We start from the raw sequence: 18,592 nt of genomic DNA on the forward strand, positions 1-18,592 counted from the left end.
GTTAAAAGTTAATAGGAGGGTCGTACTACTAGCCTTGTTGTGAAGATGGGTCTCCTAAGTCTTTCTTGTAAGACACTGACAGCTGAGTTAGAACAGAGCGTTTCTAACCATAACAGACTCTCTTGGCCCAAGGACAGCTTTAATCCAACCAGAAATGACCATCCAATAGGTCACTCCTTGCTTTATCACTCTTAGGTCAGAATTTTTTTCCTAATCTAGAAAGGAAATCCGTAATTGTTCTGTACATTACTATAGTCAAATTAGATAATTGGCAGTGGAATTCCAGCAGTTAAGCTGTGGCAGACTTCCTATCACAGATCATTTGAAAGATCAAACAAACATAATTAAACATAACTATTCTGAGATTAAAGCTGAATTAACAGTTGAAAATTACTTTGATAACAGCACTTTAGTTTTGGTCTGCAGTACTGAAGAGTTTGTGTAGATCTTGTTTGAGATAATGACACTGCATCCATCCAGTGCAAATGCAACATCTGCTTGTTTACAGCTTGCAGAAAAAATTCGAGAGTATGAAGACAACAGATGCACATCTCGACAAGGTAATTACAACAAGCACTGCTTCAGTCTCGCTGTTAGAAGCTAGTTCAGGATAACTGCAACCATGGCATACTAATCATCTTATTTTTTCAGAAGGTTTCAGGTAGAGAATAGTATGTTTAAGATCTCTGCAATATTACACTGAATGCCATGTACTTTGATATAGATAGATAGTAAATGTATATACTGAGTTCTGCTTTCAAATATGGCTTAAGAGTAATTCACAACATCCTTCTCTCCACATTGGGAAGATATAAATTTGATTGGTGAACTTTTCTATGAATGAAGAATTGGATGTAGGATTGGGTCCAGAGACAGCTTGTCAGTGGCTCAATGTCTGGATGGAGTTTGGTGATGATTGGTGCCCGCTCTACAAAACTGACAGAACAACACCGTTTTTATCAGGACACACTCTGTAAGATTTACTTTTTCTTTAATTATTTATTTTTTAATTTTTTTCCTTTGCCAAAGAAAAGTGGGAGTGTCATCAGCTTTTCCATAGCACAGGATCAGCTTAAGTCAAGGTCTCTTCTCTTCTCTTCTCTTTTCTCTTCTTTTCTCTTTTCTCTTCTTTTCTCTTCTTTTCTTTTCTTTTCTTTTCTTTTCTTTTCTTTTCTTTTCTTTTCTTTTCTTTTCTTTTCTTTTCTTTTCTTTTCTTTTCTTTTCTTTTCTCTTCTCTTCTCTTCTCTTCTCTCTCTCTCTTCTCTTCTCTTCTCTTCTCTTCTCTTCTCTTCTCTTCTCTTTTCTTTTCTTTTCTTTTCTTTTCTTTTCTTCTTTTCTTTCCTTTCCTTTATTTTCCTTTTTCCTCTTCTCTTCTCTTCTCTTCTCTTCTCTTCTCTTCTCTTCTCTTCTCTTCTCTTCTCTTCTCTTCTCTTCTCTTCTCTTCTCTTCTCTTCTCTTCTCTTCTCTTTCTCTTCTCTACTTTTCTCTACTTTTCTCTACTTTTCTCTACTTTTCTTCTCTTTTCCCCTTTCCTTTCCTTTCCTTTCCTTCCTTTCCTTTCCTTTCCTTTCCTTTCCTTTCCTTTCCTTTCCTTTCCTTTCCTTTCCTTTCCTTTCCTTTCCTTTCCTTTCCTTTCCTTTCCTTTCCTTTCCTTTCCTTTCCTTTCCTTTCCTTTCCTTTCCTTTCCTTTCCTTTTTCTTCCCTTCCCTTCCCTTCCCTTCCCTTCCCTTCCCTTCCCTTCCCTTCCCTTCCCTTCCCTTCCCTTCCCTTCCCTTCCCTTCCCTTCCCTTCCCTTCCCTTCCCTTCCCTTCCCTTCCCTTCCCTTCCCTTCCCTTCCCTTCCCTTCCCTTCCCTTCCCTTCCCTTCTCATTCCCATTCCCATTCCTTTCCTTTCTTCCTTTTTTTTTTTAATCCTCTATTCCCTCTCCTCCTCTCCCACCCCCTCCCCTTCTCTCCCCTCCTGTCCTCTCCCTTCCCATCCTTACCCCTCCCCTCCCCTCTTTTTCTTTTTCTTCCCCCTTTTCATATTTTTCTAATTCTTCTCCAATTCTTCTTCTCTATCTTCATTTTTTCTTCTTCTGCCTAGCTTTTTTCTCTATTTTCATTTTCGTTGCAACTTTCTTAAAATTTTTCACATTCTTCATTATTTCTTGCTTTTCATCTTTCTTTTCTTTTTTTTCTATTCCTCTTCCTTTTCCTCTCCCATTTCCCCCCCTGTTTTCTTTTGCTTTTGGTTCTCCTTACCCTATTTGTTTTTCTTTTCCTTCCCCAGTTTCTGTTCTCCTTTCTCTTTTTCTTCCCTATTTAATTTTCATTTTCTCTTCCTTCCCTCTTTATACTTTTTTTTTTTAATTTCCCCTTTATGTTTCCCTTTCCCCTTCCTTTTCCCTTTCCTTGTCTTACCTTTCTTTATATTTTTCCTTTTTTAAAATTTTTCTTTCTTTTCTTCTTTTTCTCCCCTTCTTTCCTTTGGCTTTTTTTTTTTTTTCTTTCTTCCCCTCTTTGTTTCTTCTTTCTCCCCCATTTTCTTTCTCTTCTCCTTTTTCTATTCTTTTTCTTCCCTATTATCATTCTTCTTCTATTTTCTTCCCTGTTTTCTTCCCTCTTTTTTCTCCCTTTATCTTTACTTTCCCCTTTTGTTTTTGTTTTTTTTGCCCTATTTCTTTTTCTTTACCCTTTTCTTCCCTATCTTCATTTATTTTTTCTTCTTTCTTGCTTTCTTTTTAATTTTCATTTTCTTTCCATTTTTCCTCCCCTTATCTCATTCTTTTTTATTTCTTGCTTTTCTTCTCTCTTTTCTTTTTTCCTCCTTTTTATTGTTCTTTTTCTTCCTACTTTTAAAAGCTTGATATCTTTTTTCTTATTTTCTTCCCCCCTTTTTTTTGTTCCCATATATTCTTTACTTCTTTTCCTCTTCCTTTTCCATTTCCCCCCCTATTTTCTATTGCTATTGGTTCTTCTTACCCTGTTTTTCTTTTGCTTCTCCCACTTCTGTTCTTTTTCGTTTTTCTTCCCTATTTCATTTTCATTTTCTATTCCACCTTTGCTTCCCTCCTTTTTCTTGCCCTTCTTTTTTTCTTCCCCTTTATGTTTCCCTTCTTCTTTTCTATTTCCTTTTCTTTTCTTTTCTTTTCTTTTCTTTTCTTTTCTTTTCTTTTCTTTTCTTTTCTTTTCTTTTCTTTTCTTTTCTTTTCTTTTCTTTTCTTTTCTTTTCTTTTCTTTTCTTTTCTTTTCTTTTCTTTCTCTTTTCTTCTTTTTCTTCCCTATTATCATTCTTGTCTATTTTCTTCCCTGTTTTCTTCCCTCTTTCTTCTTCCACTTTTATCTTTACTCTCCACTTTCTGTTTCCGTTTTTTTTTCCTATTTATTTTTTTTTGAACTTTTTGTTCCCTATCTTCCTTTTATTTTTCTCCTTTCATGCTTTTTTTAATTTTCATTTTCTTTCCATTTTTCCTCCCCATTTCTCCTTCTTTTTTATTTCTTGCTTTTCTTCTCTATTTTCTTCCCCCCCCCCCTTTTTTAACTTTTTTTCCTAGTCTTAAAAACTTGATAATTTATTTCATAATAAATGTTTCTTCCCTTACCCCCCGCCCCCTTTTTTTTTGTTCCCATTTATTTTTACTTCTTTTCCTCTTCCTTTTACATTCTCCCCCCCCCCCCCCTTTCAATTTTTTTTTGGCGTTTGGTTCTTTTACACTACTTGTTTTTCTTTTGCTTCTCCCATTACTCTTCTTTTTTCCTTTTCTTCAATATTTAATGTTCTTATTCTATTTTCTTCCCCCTTTCCTTCCCTATATTTATTGCTCTCATTTTTTTCTATCCCTTTATGTTTCCCTTTTTTCCCTATTTATTTACGTTACCCCTTTATTCCCTATCTTCATTTTATTTTTCTTCTCTCTTGCTTTCTTTTTAATTTTCATTTTCTTCCCATTTTTCTTCCCCTTATCTCATTCTTTTTTATTGATTTCCTTTCCTTTCCTTTTTTTTCCTTTCCTTTCTTTTCCTTTCCTTTCCTTTCCTTTCCTTTCCTTTCCTTTCCTTTCCTTTCCTTTCCTTTCCTTTCCTTTCCTTTCCTTTCCTTTCCTTTCCTTTCCTTTCCTTTCCTTTCCTTTCCTTTCCTTTCCTTTCCTTTCCTTTCCTTTCCTTTCCTTTCCTTTCCTTTCCTTTCCTTTCCTTTCCTTTCCTTTCCTATGCTTTCCTTTCCTTTCCTATGCTTTCCTTTCCTTTCCTATACTTTCCTTTCCTTTCATACTTTCCTTTGCTTTCCTTTCTTTTTTTGCTTTCCCTTTCCTTTTCTGTATACTTTCTGTATACTTTCTTTTCCTTTACACTTTCATTTCAATTCCTATTTTTAAACTTAGACTTTCCTTTCATTTATACTTTCCTTTCCTTTCATACTTACCTTTGCTTTCCTATCTTTTTAAAATTCCCTTCTTTTATAATTCCCTTCCCTTTGCATTATACCTACATTCCCTTTCTGTTCTGTAACATTTTCCTTTCCACCTTCCTTTCCATTTTTTTTTTTTTTTAAATTAACCTTTCCTTTCCTTTTTTATATACTTCCCTATCCTTACAATTCTACATAAATTGACTTTCCTTTATACATTGCTTTCCTTTCCATTATATCTACCTTTCCTTTCTTTTCTATTCCCTTCCTTTCCCTTCCTTTATACTTACCTTTGCTTTCCTATCTTTTATAAATTCCCTTCTTTTATAATTCCCTTCCCTTTGCATTATATCTACATTCCCTTTCTGTTCTGTAACATTTTCCCTTAGACCTTCCTTTCCATTCCTTTTTTTTTTTTAAATTACCTTTCCTTTCCTTTTTTATATACTTCCCTATCCTTGCAATTCTACATATATTGACTTTCCTTTATACATTGCTTTCCTTTCCATTATATCTACCTTTCCTTTCTTTTCTATTCCCTTCCTTTCCCTTCCTTTATACTTACCTTTGCTTCCTTTCTTTTATACTTTCCCTTCCTTTATACTTTCCATTCCCTTATACTTTCCTTTCCATTCCTATTTTTAAACTTACCCATTCCTTTCATTTATACTTTCTTATCCTTTCCAATATACTTACCTTTGCTTTCCATTCTTTTATACTTTCCCTTCCTTTATACTTTCCTTTTCTTTATACTTTCCTTTTCTTTATACTTTCCTTTTCTGTATACTTTCCTTTCCTTTACACTTTCATTTCAATTCCTATTTTTAAACTTACCCATTCCTTTCATTTATACTTTCTTATCCTTTCCAATATACTTACTTTTGCTTTCCTTTCCTTTATACTTTCCCTTTCCTTTTCTGTATACTTTCTTTTCCTTTACACTTTGATTTCAATTCCTATTTTTAAACTTAGCCTCTCCTTTCATTTATACTTTCCTTTCCTTTCATACTTACCTTTGCTTTCCTAGCTTTTATAAATTCCCTTCTTTTATAATTCCCTTCCCTTTGCATTATACCTACATTCCCTTTCTGTTCTGTAACATTTTCCTTTAGACCTTCCTTTGCATTCCTTTTTTTTTTTTTAAATTAACCTTTCCTTTCCTTTTCTATATACTTCCCTATCCTTACAATTCTACATACATTGACTTTCCTTTATACATTGCTTTCCTTTCCATTATATCTACCTTTCCTTTCTTTTCTATTCCCTTCCTTTCCCTTCCTTTATACTTAACTTTGCTTCCTTTCTTTTATACTTTCCCTTCCTTTATACTTTCCATTCCCTTATACTTTCCTTTCCATTCCTATTTTTAAACTTACCCATTCCTTTCATTTATACTTTCTTATCCTTTCCAATATACTTACCTTTGCTTTCCTTTCTTTTATACTTTCCCTTCCTTTATACTTTCCTTTTCTTTATACTTTCCCTTCCTTTATACTTTCCTTTTCTTTTTACTTTCCTTTCCTTTATAGTTTTCTTTTCTGTATACTTTCCTTTCCTTTACAATTTCATTTCAATTCCTATTTTTAAACTTAGCCTCTTTTTTCATTTATACTTTCCTTTCCTTTCATACTTACCTTTGCTTTCCTTTCTTTTATAAATTCCCTTCTTTTATAATTCCCTTCCCTTTGCATTATACCTACATTCCCTTTCTGTTCTGTAACATTTTCCCTTAAACCTTCCTTTCCATTCCTTTTTTTTTTTTTAAATTAACCTTTCCTTTCCTTTTTTATATACTTCCCTATCCTTACAATTCTACATACATTGACTTTCCTTTATACATTGCTTTCCTTTCCATTATATCTACCTTTCCTTTCTTTTCTATTCCCTTCCTTTCCCTTCCTTTATACTTACCTTTGCTTCCTTTCTTTTATACTTTCCCTTCCTTTATACTTTCCATTACCTTATACTTTCCTTTCCATTCCTATTTTTAAACTTACCCATTCCTTTCATTTATACTTTCTTATCCTTTCCAATATACTTACCTTTGCTTTCCTTTCTTTTATACTTTCCCTTCCTTTATACTTTCCTTTTCTTTATACTTTCCTTTCCTTTATACTTTCCTTTTCTGTATACTTTCCTTTCCTTTACACTTTAATTTCAATTCCTATTTTTAAACTTAGCCTCTCCTTTCATTTATAGTTTCCTTTCCTTTCCTTTCATACTTACCTTTGCTTTCCTATCTTTTATAAATTCCCTTCTTTTATAATTCCCTTCCCTTTGCATTATACCTACATTCCCTTTCTGTTCTGTAAGATTTTCCTTTAGACCTTCCTTTCCATTCCTTTTTTTTTTTAAATTAACATTTCCTTTCATTTTTTATATACTTGCCTATCCTTACAATTCTACATACATTGATTTTCCTTTATACTTTGCTTTCCTTTCCATTATATCTACCTTTCCTTTCTTTTCTATTCCCTTTCTTTCCCTTCCTTTATACTTACCTTTGCTTCCTTTCTTTTATACTTTCCCTTCCTTTATACTTTCCATTCCCTTATACTTTCCTTTCCATTCCTATTTTTAAACTTACCCATTCCTTTCATTTATACTTTCTTATCCTTTCCAATATACTTACCTTTGCTTTCCTTTCTTTTATACTTTCCCTTCCTTTATACTTTTCTTTTCTTTATACTTTCCCTTCCTTTATACTTTCCTTTTCTTTATACTTTCCTTTCCTTTATACTTTCCTTTTCTGTATACTTTCCTTTCCTTTACAATTTCATTTCAATTCCTATTTTTAAACTTAGCCTCTCCTTTCATTTATACTTTCCTTTCCTTTCATACTTACCTTTGCTTTCCTTTCTTTTATAAATTCCCTTCTTTAATAATTCCGTTCCCTTTGCATTATACCTACCTTCCCTTTTTGTTCTGTAACATTTTCCTTTAGACCTTCCTTTCCATTCCTTTTTTTTTTTAAATTAACCTTTCCTTTTTTATATACTTCCCTGTCCTTACAATTCTACATACATTGACTTTCCTTTATACTTTGCTTTCCTTTCCATTATATCTACCTTTCCTTTCTTTTCTATTCCCTTCCTTTCCCTTCCTTTATACTTACCTTTGCTTCCTTTCTTTTATACTTTCCCTTCCTTTATACTTTCCATTCCCTTATACTTTCCTTTCCATTCCTATTTTTAAACTTACCCATTCCTTTCATTTATACTTTCTTATCCTTTCCAATATACTTACCTTTGCTTTCCATTCTTTTATACTTTCCCTTCCTTTATACTTTCCTTTTCTTTATACTTTCCTTTTCTTTATACTTTCCTTTTCTGTATACTTTCCTTTCCTTTACACTTTCATTTCAATTCCTATTTTTAAACTTAGTCTCTCCTTTCATTTATACTTTCCTTTCCTTTCATACTTACCTTTGCTTTCCTTTCTTTTATAAATTCCCTTCTTTTATAATTCCCTTCCCTTTGCATTATACCTACATTCCCTTTCTGTTCTGTAACATTTTCCCTTAGACCTTCCTTTCCATTCCTTTTTTTTTTTTTAAATTAACCTTTCCTTTCCTTTTTTATATACTTCCCTATCCTTACAATTCTACATACATTGATTTTCCTTTATACTTTGCTTTCCTTTCCATTATATCTACCTTTCCTTTCTTTTCTATTCCCTTTCTTTCCCTTCCTTTATACTTACCTTTGCTTCCTTTCTTTTATACTTTCCCTTCCTTTATACTTTCCATTCCCTTATACTTTCCTTTCCATTCCTATTTTTAAACTTACCCATTCCTTTCATTTATATTTTCTTATCCTTTCCAATATACTTACCTTTGCTTTCCTTTCTTTTATACTTTCCCTTCCTTTATACTTTTCTTTTCTTTATACTTTCCCTTCCTTTATACTTTCCTTTTCTTTATACTTTCCTTTCCTTTATACTTTCCTTTTCTGTATACTTTCCTTTCCTTTACAATTTCATTTCAATTCCTATTTTTAAACTTAGCCTCTCCTTTCATTTATACTTTCCTTTCCTTTCATACTTACCTTTGCTTTCCTTTCTTTTATAAATTCCCTTTTTTAATAATTCCGTTCCCTTTGCATTATACCTACCTTCCCTTTTTGTTCTGTAACATTTTCCTTTAGACCTTCCTTTCCATTCCTTTTTTTTTTTAAATTAACCTTTCCTTTTTTATATACTTCCCTGTCCTTACAATTCTACATACATTGACTTTCCTTTATACTTTGCTTTCCTTTCCATTATATCTACCTTTCCTTTCTTTTCTATTCCCTTCCTTTCCCTTCCTTTATACTTACCTTTGCTTCCTTTCTTTTATACTTTCCCTTCCTTTATACTTTCCATTCCCTTATACTTTCCTTTCCATTCCTATTTTTAAACTTACCCATTCCTTTCATTTATACTTTCTTATCCTTTCCAATATACTTACCTTTGCTTTCCATTCTTTTATACTTTCCCTTCCTTTATACTTTCCTTTTCTTTATACTTTCCTTTTCTTTATACTTTCCTTTTCTGTATACTTTCCTTTCCTTTACACTTTCATTTCAATTCCTATTTTTAAACTTAGCCTCTTTTTTCATTTATACTTTCCTTTCCTTTCCTTTCATACTTACCTTTGCTTTCCTTTCTTTTATAAATTCCCTTCTTTTATAATTCCCTTCCCTTTGCATTATACCTACATTCCCTTTCTGTTCTGTAACATTTTCCCTTAAACCTTCCTTTCCATTCCTTTTTTTTTTTTTAAATTAACCTTTCCTTTCCTTTTTTATATACTTCCCTATCCTTACAATTCTACATACATTGACTTTCCTTTATACATTGCTTTCCTTTCCATTATATCTACCTTTCCTTTCTTTTCTATTCCCTTCCTTTCCCTTCCTTTATACTTACCTTTGCTTCCTTTCTTTTATACTTTCCCTTCCTTTATACTTTCCATTACCTTATACTTTCCTTTCCATTCCTATTTTTAAACTTACCCATTCCTTTCATTTATACTTTCTTATCCTTTCCAATATACTTACCTTTGCTTTCCTTTCTTTTATACTTTCCCTTCCTTTATACTTTCCTTTTCTTTATACTTTCCTTTCCTTTATACTTTCCTTTTCTGTATACTTTCCTTTCCTTTACACTTTAATTTCAATTCCTATTTTTAAACTTAGCCTCTCCTTTCATTTATAGTTTCCTTTCCTTTCCTTTCATACTTACCTTTGCTTTCCTATCTTTTATAAATTCCCTTCTTTTATAATTCCCTTCCCTTTGCATTATACCTACATTCCCTTTCTGTTCTGTAAGATTTTCCTTTAGACCTTCCTTTCCATTCCTTTTTTTTTTTAAATTAACATTTCCTTTCATTTTTTATATACTTGCCTATCCTTACAATTCTACATACATTGATTTTCCTTTATACTTTGCTTTCCTTTCCATTATATCTACCTTTCCTTTCTTTTCTATTCCCTTTCTTTCCCTTCCTTTATACTTACCTTTGCTTCCTTTCTTTTATACTTTCCCTTCCTTTATACTTTCCATTCCCTTATACTTTCCTTTCCATTCCTATTTTTAAACTTACCCATTCCTTTCATTTATACTTTCTTATCCTTTCCAATATACTTACCTTTGCTTTCCTTTCTTTTATACTTTCCCTTCCTTTATACTTTTCTTTTCATTATACTTTCCCTTCCTTTATACTTTCCTTTTCTTTATACTTTCCTTTCCTTTATACTTTCCTTTTCTGTATACTTTCCTTTCCTTTACAATTTCATTTCAATTCCTATTTTTAAACTTAGCCTCTCCTTTCATTTATACTTTCCTTTCCTTTCATACTTACCTTTGCTTTCCTTTCTTTTATAAATTCCCTTCTTTAATAATTCCGTTCCCTTTGCATTATACCTACCTTCCCTTTTTGTTCTGTAACATTTTCCTTTAGACCTTCCTTTCCATTCCTTTTTTTTTTTAAATTAACCTTTCCTTTTTTATATACTTCCCTGTCCTTACAATTCTACATACATTGACTTTCCTTTATACTTTGCTTTCCTTTCCATTATATCTACCTTTCCTTTCTTTTCTATTCCCTTCCTTTCCCTTCCTTTATACTTACCTTTGCTTCCTTTCTTTTATACTTTCCCTTCCTTTATACTTTCCATTCCCTTATACTTTCCTTTCCATTCCTATTTTTAAACTTACCCATTCCTTTCATTTATACTTTCTTATCCTTTCCAATATACTTACCTTTGCTTTCCATTCTTTTATACTTTCCCTTCCTTTATACTTTCCTTTTCTTTATACTTTCCTTTTCTTTATACTTTCCTTTTCTGTATACTTTCCTTTCCTTTACACTTTCATTTCAATTCCTATTTTTAAACTTAGTCTCTCCTTTCATTTATACTTTCCTTTCCTTTCATACTTACCTTTGCTTTCCTTTCTTTTATAAATTCCCTTCTTTTATAATTCCCTTCCCTTTGCATTATACCTACATTCCCTTTCTGTTCTGTAACATTTTCCCTTAGACCTTCCTTTCCATTCCTTTTTTTTTTTTTAAATTAACCTTTCCTTTCCTTTTTTATATACTTCCCTATCCTTACAATTCTACATACATTGACTTTCCTTTATACTTTGCTTTCCTTTCCATTATATTTACCTTTCCTTTCTTTTCTATTCCCTTCCTTTCCCTTCCTTTATACTTACCTTTGCTTCCTTTCTTTTATACTTTCCCTTCCTTTATACTTTCCATTCCCTTATACTTTCCTTTCCATTCCTATTTTTAAACTTACCCATTCCTTTCATTTATACTTTCTTATCCTTTCCAATATACTTACCTTTGCTTTCCTTTTATACTTTCCCTTCCTTTATACTTTCCTTTTCTTTATACTTTCCCTTCCTTTATACTTTCCTTTTCTTTATACTTTCCTTTCCTTTATACTTTCCTTTTCTGTATACTTTCCTTTCCTTTACACTTTCATTTCAATTCCTATTTTTAAACTTAGCCTCTCCTTTCATTTATACTTTCCTTTCCTTTCCTTTCATACTTACCTTTGCTTTCCTATCTTTTATAAATTCCCTTCTTTTATAATTCCCTTCCCTTTGCATTATACCTACATTCCCTTTCTGTTCTGTAACATTTTCCTTTAGACCTTCCTTTCCATTCCTTTTTTTTTTTAAATTAACCTTTCCTTTCCTTTTTTATATACTTCCCTATCCTTACAATTCTACATACATTGATTTTCCTTTATACATTGCTTTCCTTTCCATTATATCTACCTTTCCTTTTTTTTCTATTCCCTTCCTTTCCCTTCCTTTATACTTACCTTTGCTTCCTTTCTTTTATACTTTCCCTTCCTTTATACTTTCCATTCCCTTATACTTTCCTTTCCATTCCTATTTTTAAACTTACCCATTCCTTTCATTTATACTTTCTTATCCTTTCCAATATACTTACCTTTGCTTTCCTTTCTTTTATACTTTCCCTTCCTTTATACTTTCCTTTTCTTTATACTTTCCTTTCCTTTATACTTTCCTTTTCTGTATACTTTCCTTTCCTTTACACTTTCATTTCAAATCCTATTTTTAAACTTAGCCTCTCCTTTCATTTATACTTTCCTTTCCTTTCCTTTCACCCTTGCTTTCCTTTCTTTTATAAATTCCCTTCTTTTATAATTCCCTTCCCTTTGCATTATACCTACATTCCCTTTCTGTTCTGTAACATTTTCCTTTAGACCTTCCTTTCCATTCCTTTTTTTTTTTTTAAATTAACCTTTCCTTTCCTTTTTTATATACTTCCCTATACTTACAATTCTACATACATTGATTTTCCTTTATACATTGCTTTCCTTTCCATTATATCTACCTTTCCTTTCTTTTCTATTCCCTTCCTTTCCCTTCCTTTATACTTACCTTTGCTTCCTTTCTTTTATACTTTCCCTTCCTTTATACTTTAATTCCCTTATACTTTCCTTTCCATTCCTATTTTTAAACTTACCCATTCCTTTCATTTATACTTTCTTATCCTTTCCAATATACTTACCTTTGCTTTCCTTTCTTTTCTACTTTCCCTTTCCTTTTCTGTATACTTTCTTTTCCTTTACACTTTCATTTCAATTCCTATTTTTAAACTTAGCCTCTCCTTTCATTTATACTTTCCTTTCCTTTCATACTTACCTTTGCTTTCCTATCTTTTATAAATTCCCTTCTTTTATAATTCTCTTCCCTTTGCATTATACCTACATTCCCTTTCTGTTCTGTAACATTTTCCCTTAGACCTTCCTTTCCATTCCTTTTTTTTTTTTTAAATTAACCTTTCCTTTCCTTTTTTATATACTTCCCTATCCTTACAATTCTACATACATTGACTTTCCTTTATACTTTGCTTTCCTTTCCATTATATCTACCTTTCCTTTCTTTTCTATTCCCTTCCTTTCCCTTCCTTTATACTTACCTTTGCTTCCTTTATTTTATACTTTCCCTTCTTTTATACTTTCCATTCCCTTATACTTTCCTTTCCATTCCTATTTTTAAACTTACCCATTCCTTTCATTTATACTTTCTTATCCTTTCCAATATACTTACCTTTGCTTTCCTTTCTTTTCTACTTTCCCTTTCCTTTTCTGTATACTTTCTTTTCCTTTACACTTTCATTTCAATTCCTATTTTTAAACTTAGCCTCTCCTTTCATTTATACTTTCCTTTCCTTTCATACTTACCTTTCCTTTCCTATCTTTTATAAATTCCCTTCTTTTATAATTCCCTTCCCTTTGCATTATACCTACATTCCCTTTCTGTTCTGTAACATTTTCCCTTAAACCTTCCTTTCCATTCCTTTTTTTTTTTTTTAAATTAACCTTTCCTTTCCTTTTTTATATACTTCCCTATCCTTACAATTCTACATACATTGACTTTCCTTTATACATTGCTTTCCTTTCCATTATATCTACCTTTCCTTTCTTTTCTATTCCCTTCCTTTCCCTTCCTTTATACTTACCTTTGCTTCCTTTCTTTTATACTTTCCCTTCCTTTATACTTTCCATTCCCTTATACTTTCCTTTCCATTCCTATTTTTAAACTTACCCATTCCTTTCATTTATACTTTCTTATCCTTTCCAATATACTTACCTTTGCTTTCCTTTCTTTTATACTTTCCCTTCCTTTATACTTTCCTTTTCTTTATACTTTCCTTTCCTTTATACTTTCCTTTTCTGTATACTTTCCTTTCCTTTACATTTTAATTTCAATTCCTATTTTTAAACTTAGCCTCTCCTTTCATTTATAGTTTCCTTTTCTTTCCTTTCATACTTACCTTTGCTTTCCTATCTTTTATAAATTCCCTTCTTTTATAATTCCCTTCCCTTTGCATTATACCTACATTCCCTTTCTGTTCTGTAACATTTTCCTTTAGACCTTCATTTCCATTCCTTTTTTTTTTTAAATTAACCTTTCTTTTCCTTTTTTATATATTTGCCTATCCTTACAATTCTACATACATTGATTTTCCTTTATACATTGCTTTCCTTTCCATTTTATCTAACTTTCCTTTTTTTTCTATTCCCTTCCTTTCCCTTCCTTTATACTTACCTTTGCTTCCTTTCTTTTATACTTTCCCTTCCTTTATACTTTCCATTCCCTTATACTTTCCTTTCCATTCCTATTTTTAAACTTACCCATTCCTTTCATTTATACTTTCTTATCCTTTCCAATATACTTACCTTTGCTTTCCTTTCTTTTATACTTTCCCTTCCTTTATACTTTCCTTTTCTTTATACTTTCCTTTCCTTTATACTTTCCTTTTCTGTATACTTTCCTTTCCTTTACACTTTCATTTCAAATCCTATTTTTAAACTTAGCCTCTCCTTTCATTTATACTTTCCTTTCCTTTCCTTTCACCCTTGCTTTCCTTTCTTTTATAAATTCCCTTCTTTTATAATTCCCTTCCCTTTGCATTATACCTACATTCCCTTTCTGTTCTGTAACATTTTCCTTTAGACCTTCCTTTCCATTCCTTTTTTTTTTTAAATTAACCTTTCCTTTCCTTTTTTATATACTTCCCTATACTTACAATTCTACATACATTGACTTTCCTTTATACTTTGCTTTCCTTTCCATTATATCTACCTTTCCTTTCTTTTCTATTCCCTTCCTTTCCCTTCCTTTATACTTACCTTTGCTTCCTTTCTTTTATACTTTCCCTTCCTTTATACTTTAATTCCCTTATACTTTCCTTTCCATTCCTATTTTTAAAATTACCCATTCCTTTCATTTATACTTTCTTATCCTTTCCAATATACTTACCTTTGCTTTCCTTTCTTTTCTACTTTCCCTTTCCTTTTCTGTATACTTTCTTTTCCTTTACACTTTCATTTCAATTCCTATTTTTAAACTTAGCCTCTCCTTTCATTTATACTTTCCTTTCCTTTCATACTTACCTTTGCTTTCCTATCTTTTATAAATTCCCTTCTTTAATAATTCCATTCCCTTTGCATTATACCTACATTCCCTTTCTGTTCTGTAACATTTTCATTTAGACCTTCCTTTGCATTCCTTTTTTTTTTTAAATTAACCTTTCCTTTCCTTTTCTATATACTTCCCTATCCTTACAATTCTACATACATTGACTTTCCTTTATACTTTGCTTTCCTTTCCATTATATCTACCTTTCCTTTCTTTTCTATTCCCTTTCTTTCCCTTCCTTTATACTTACCTTTGCTTCCTTTCTTTTATACTTTCCCTTCCTTTATACTTTCCATTCCCTTATACTTTCCTTTCCATTCCTATTTTTAAACTTACCCATTCCTTTCATTTATACTTTCTTATCCTTTCCAATATACTTACCTTTGCTTTCCTTTCTTTTATACTTTCCCTTCCTTTATACTTTCCTTTTCTTTATACTTTCCCTTCCTTTATACTTTCCTTTTCTTTATACTTTCCTTTCCTTTATACTTTCCTTTTCTGTATACTTTCCTTTCCTTTACAATTTCATTTCAATTCCTATTTTTAAACTTAGCCTCTCCTTTCATTTATACTTTCCTTTCCTTTCATACTTACCTTTGCTTTCCTTTCTTTTATAAATTCCCTTCTTTTATAATTCTCTTCCCTTTGCATTATACCTACATTCCCTTTCTGTTCTGTAACATTTTCCCTTAGACCTTCCTTTCCATTCCTTTTTTTTTTTTTAAATTAACCTTTCCTTTCCTTTTTTATATACTTCCCTATCCTTACAATTCTACATACATTGACTTTCCTTTATACTTTGCTTTCCTTTCCATTATATCTACCTTTCCTTTCTTTTCTATTCCCTTCCTTTCCCTTCCTTTATACTTACCTTTGCTTCCTTTATTTTATACTTTCCCTTCTTTTATACTTTCCATTCCCTTATACTTTCCTTTCCATTCCTATTTTTAAACTTACCCATTCCTTTCATTTATACTTTCTTATCCTTTCCAATATACTTACCTTTGCTTTCCATTCTTTTATACTTTCCCTTCCTTTATACTTTCCTTTTCTTTATACTTTCCTTTTCTTTATACTTTCCTTTTCTGTATACTTTCCTTTCCTTTACACTTTCATTTCAATTCCTATTTTTAAACTTAGTCTCTCCTTTCATTTATACTTTCCTTTCCTTTCATACTTACCTTTGCTTTCCTTTCTTTTATAAATTCCCTTCTTTTATAATTCCCTTCCCTTTGCATTATACCTACATTCCCTTTCTGTTCTGTAACATTTTCCTTTAGACCTTCCTTTCCATTCCTTTTTTTTTTTTTAAATTAACCTTTCCTTTCCTTTTTTATATACTTCCCTATCCTTACAATTCTACATACATTGACTTTCCTTTATACTTTGCTTTCCTTTCCATTATATCTACCTTTCCTTTCTTTTCTATTCCCTTCCTTTCCCTTCCTTTATACTTACCTTTGCTTCCTTTCTTTTATACTTTCCCTTCCTTTATACTTTCCATTCCCTTATACTTTCCTTTCCATTCCTATTTTTAAACTTACCCATTCCTTTCATTTATACTTTCTTATCCTTTCCAATATACTTACCTTTGCTTTCCTTTCTTTTATACTTTCCCTTCCTTTATACTTTCCTTTTCTTTATACTTTCCTTTCCTTTATACTTTCCTTTTCTGTATACTTTCCTTTCCTTTACACTTTCATTTCAATTCCTATTTTTAAACTTAGCCTCTCCTTTCATTTATACTTTCCTTTCCTTTCCTTTCATACTTACCTTTGCTTTCCTATCTTTTATAAATTCCCTTCTTTTATAATTCCCTTCCCTTTGCATTATACCTACATTCCCTTTCTGTTCTGTAACATTTTCCTTTAGACCTTCCTTTCCATTCCTTTTTTTTTTTAAATTAACCTTTCCTTTCCTTTTTTATATACTTCCCTATCCTTACAATTCTACATACATTGATTTTCCTTTATACATTGCTTTCCTTTCCATTATATCTACCTTTCCTTTTTTTTCTATTCCCTTCCTTTCCCTTCCTTTATACTTACCTTTGCTTCCTTTCTTTTATACTTTCCCTTCCTTTATACTTTCCATTCCCTTATACTTTCCTTTCCATTCCTATTTTTAAACTTACCCATTCCTTTCATTTATACTTTCTTATCCTTTCCAATATACTTACCTTTGCTTTCCTTTCTTTTATACTTTCCCTTCCTTTATACTTTCCTTTTCTTTATACTTTCCTTTCCTTTATACTTTCCTTTTCTGTATACTTTCCTTTCCTTTACACTTTCATTTCAAATCCTATTTTTAAACTTAGCCTCTCCTTTCATTTATACTTTCCTTTCCTTTCCTTTCACCCTTGCTTTCCTTTCTTTTATAAATTCCCTTCTTTTATAATTCCCTTCCCTTTGCATTATACCTACATTCCCTTTCTGTTCTGTAACATTTTCCTTTAGACCTTCCTTTCCATTCCTTTTTTTTTTTTTAAATTAACCTTTCCTTTCCTTTTTTATATACTTCCCTATACTTACAATTCTACATACATTGATTTTCCTTTATACATTGCTTTCCTTTCCATTATATCTACCTTTCCTTTCTTTTCTATTCCCTTCCTTTCCCTTCCTTTATACTTACCTTTGCTTCCTTTCTTTTATACTTTCCCTTCCTTTATACTTTAATTCCCTTATACTTTCCTTTCCATTCCTATTTTTAAACTTACCCATTCCTTTCATTTATACTTTCTTATCCTTTCCAATATACTTACCTTTGCTTTCCTTTCTTTTCTACTTTCCCTTTCCTTTTCTGTATACTTTCTTTTCCTTTACACTTTCATTTCAATTCCTATTTTTAAACTTAGCCTCTCCTTTCATTTATACTTTCCTTTCCTTTCATACTTACCTTTGCTTTCCTATCTTTTATAAATTCCCTTCTTTTATAATTCCCTTCCCTTTGCATTATACCTACATTCCCTTTCTGTTCTGTAACATTTTCATTTAGACCTTCCTTTGCATTCCTTTTTTTTTTTTTAAATTAACCTTTCCTTTCCTTTTCTATATACTTCCCTATCCTTACAATTCTACATACATTGACTTTCCTTTATACTTTGCTTTCCTTTCCATTATATCTACCTTTCCTTTCTTTTCTATTCCCTTTCTTTCCCTTCCTTTATACTTACCTTTGCTTCCTTTCTTTTATACTTTCCCTTCCTTTATACTTTCCATTCCCTTATACTTTCCTTTCCATTCCTATTTTTAAACTTACCCATTCCTTTCATTTATACTTTCTTATCCTTTCCAATATACTTACCTTTGCTTTCCTTTCTTTTCTACTTTCCCTTTCCTTTTCTGTATACTTTCTTTTCCTTTACACTTTCATTTCAATTCCTATTTTTAAACTTAGCCTCTCCTTTCATTTATACTTTCCTTTCCTTTCATACTTACCTTTCCTTTCCTATCTTTTATAAATTCCCTTCTTTTATAATTCCCTTCCCTTTGCATTATACCTACATTCCCTTTCTGTTCTGTAACATTTTCCCTTAAACCTTCCTTTCCATTCCTTTTTTTTTTTTTAAATTAACCTTTCCTTTCCTTTTTTATATACTTCCCTATCCTTACAATTCTACATACATTGACTTTCCTTTATACATTGCTTTCCTTTCCATTATATCTACCTTTCCTTTCTTTTCTATTCCCTTCCTTTCCCTTCCTTTATACTTACCTTTGCTTCCTTTCTTTTATACTTTCCCTTCCTTTA

General features: G+C 31.3%; 1 long non-coding RNA gene across 1 annotated transcript in view; it reads left to right on the top strand.

Annotated features, from left to right (window-relative positions):
• Window positions 1–751: 751 nt before the first annotated feature.
• Window positions 752–18,592, top strand: part of LOC146751431 (uncharacterized) — a 110,557-nt gene continuing 92,716 nt past the window's right edge. The window contains exon 1 of the long non-coding RNA XR_014941528.1: window positions 752–973. This is a non-coding gene — a long non-coding RNA (uncharacterized LOC146751431). The remainder of the gene's footprint in view (window positions 974–18,592) is intronic.

Source organism: Coturnix japonica, unplaced genomic scaffold, assembly GCF_054131305.1.
Source record: "Coturnix japonica strain WE unplaced genomic scaffold, WE-NBRP24 Scf090, whole genome shotgun sequence".
Taxonomy (NCBI): Eukaryota; Metazoa; Chordata; class Aves; order Galliformes; family Phasianidae; genus Coturnix; species Coturnix japonica.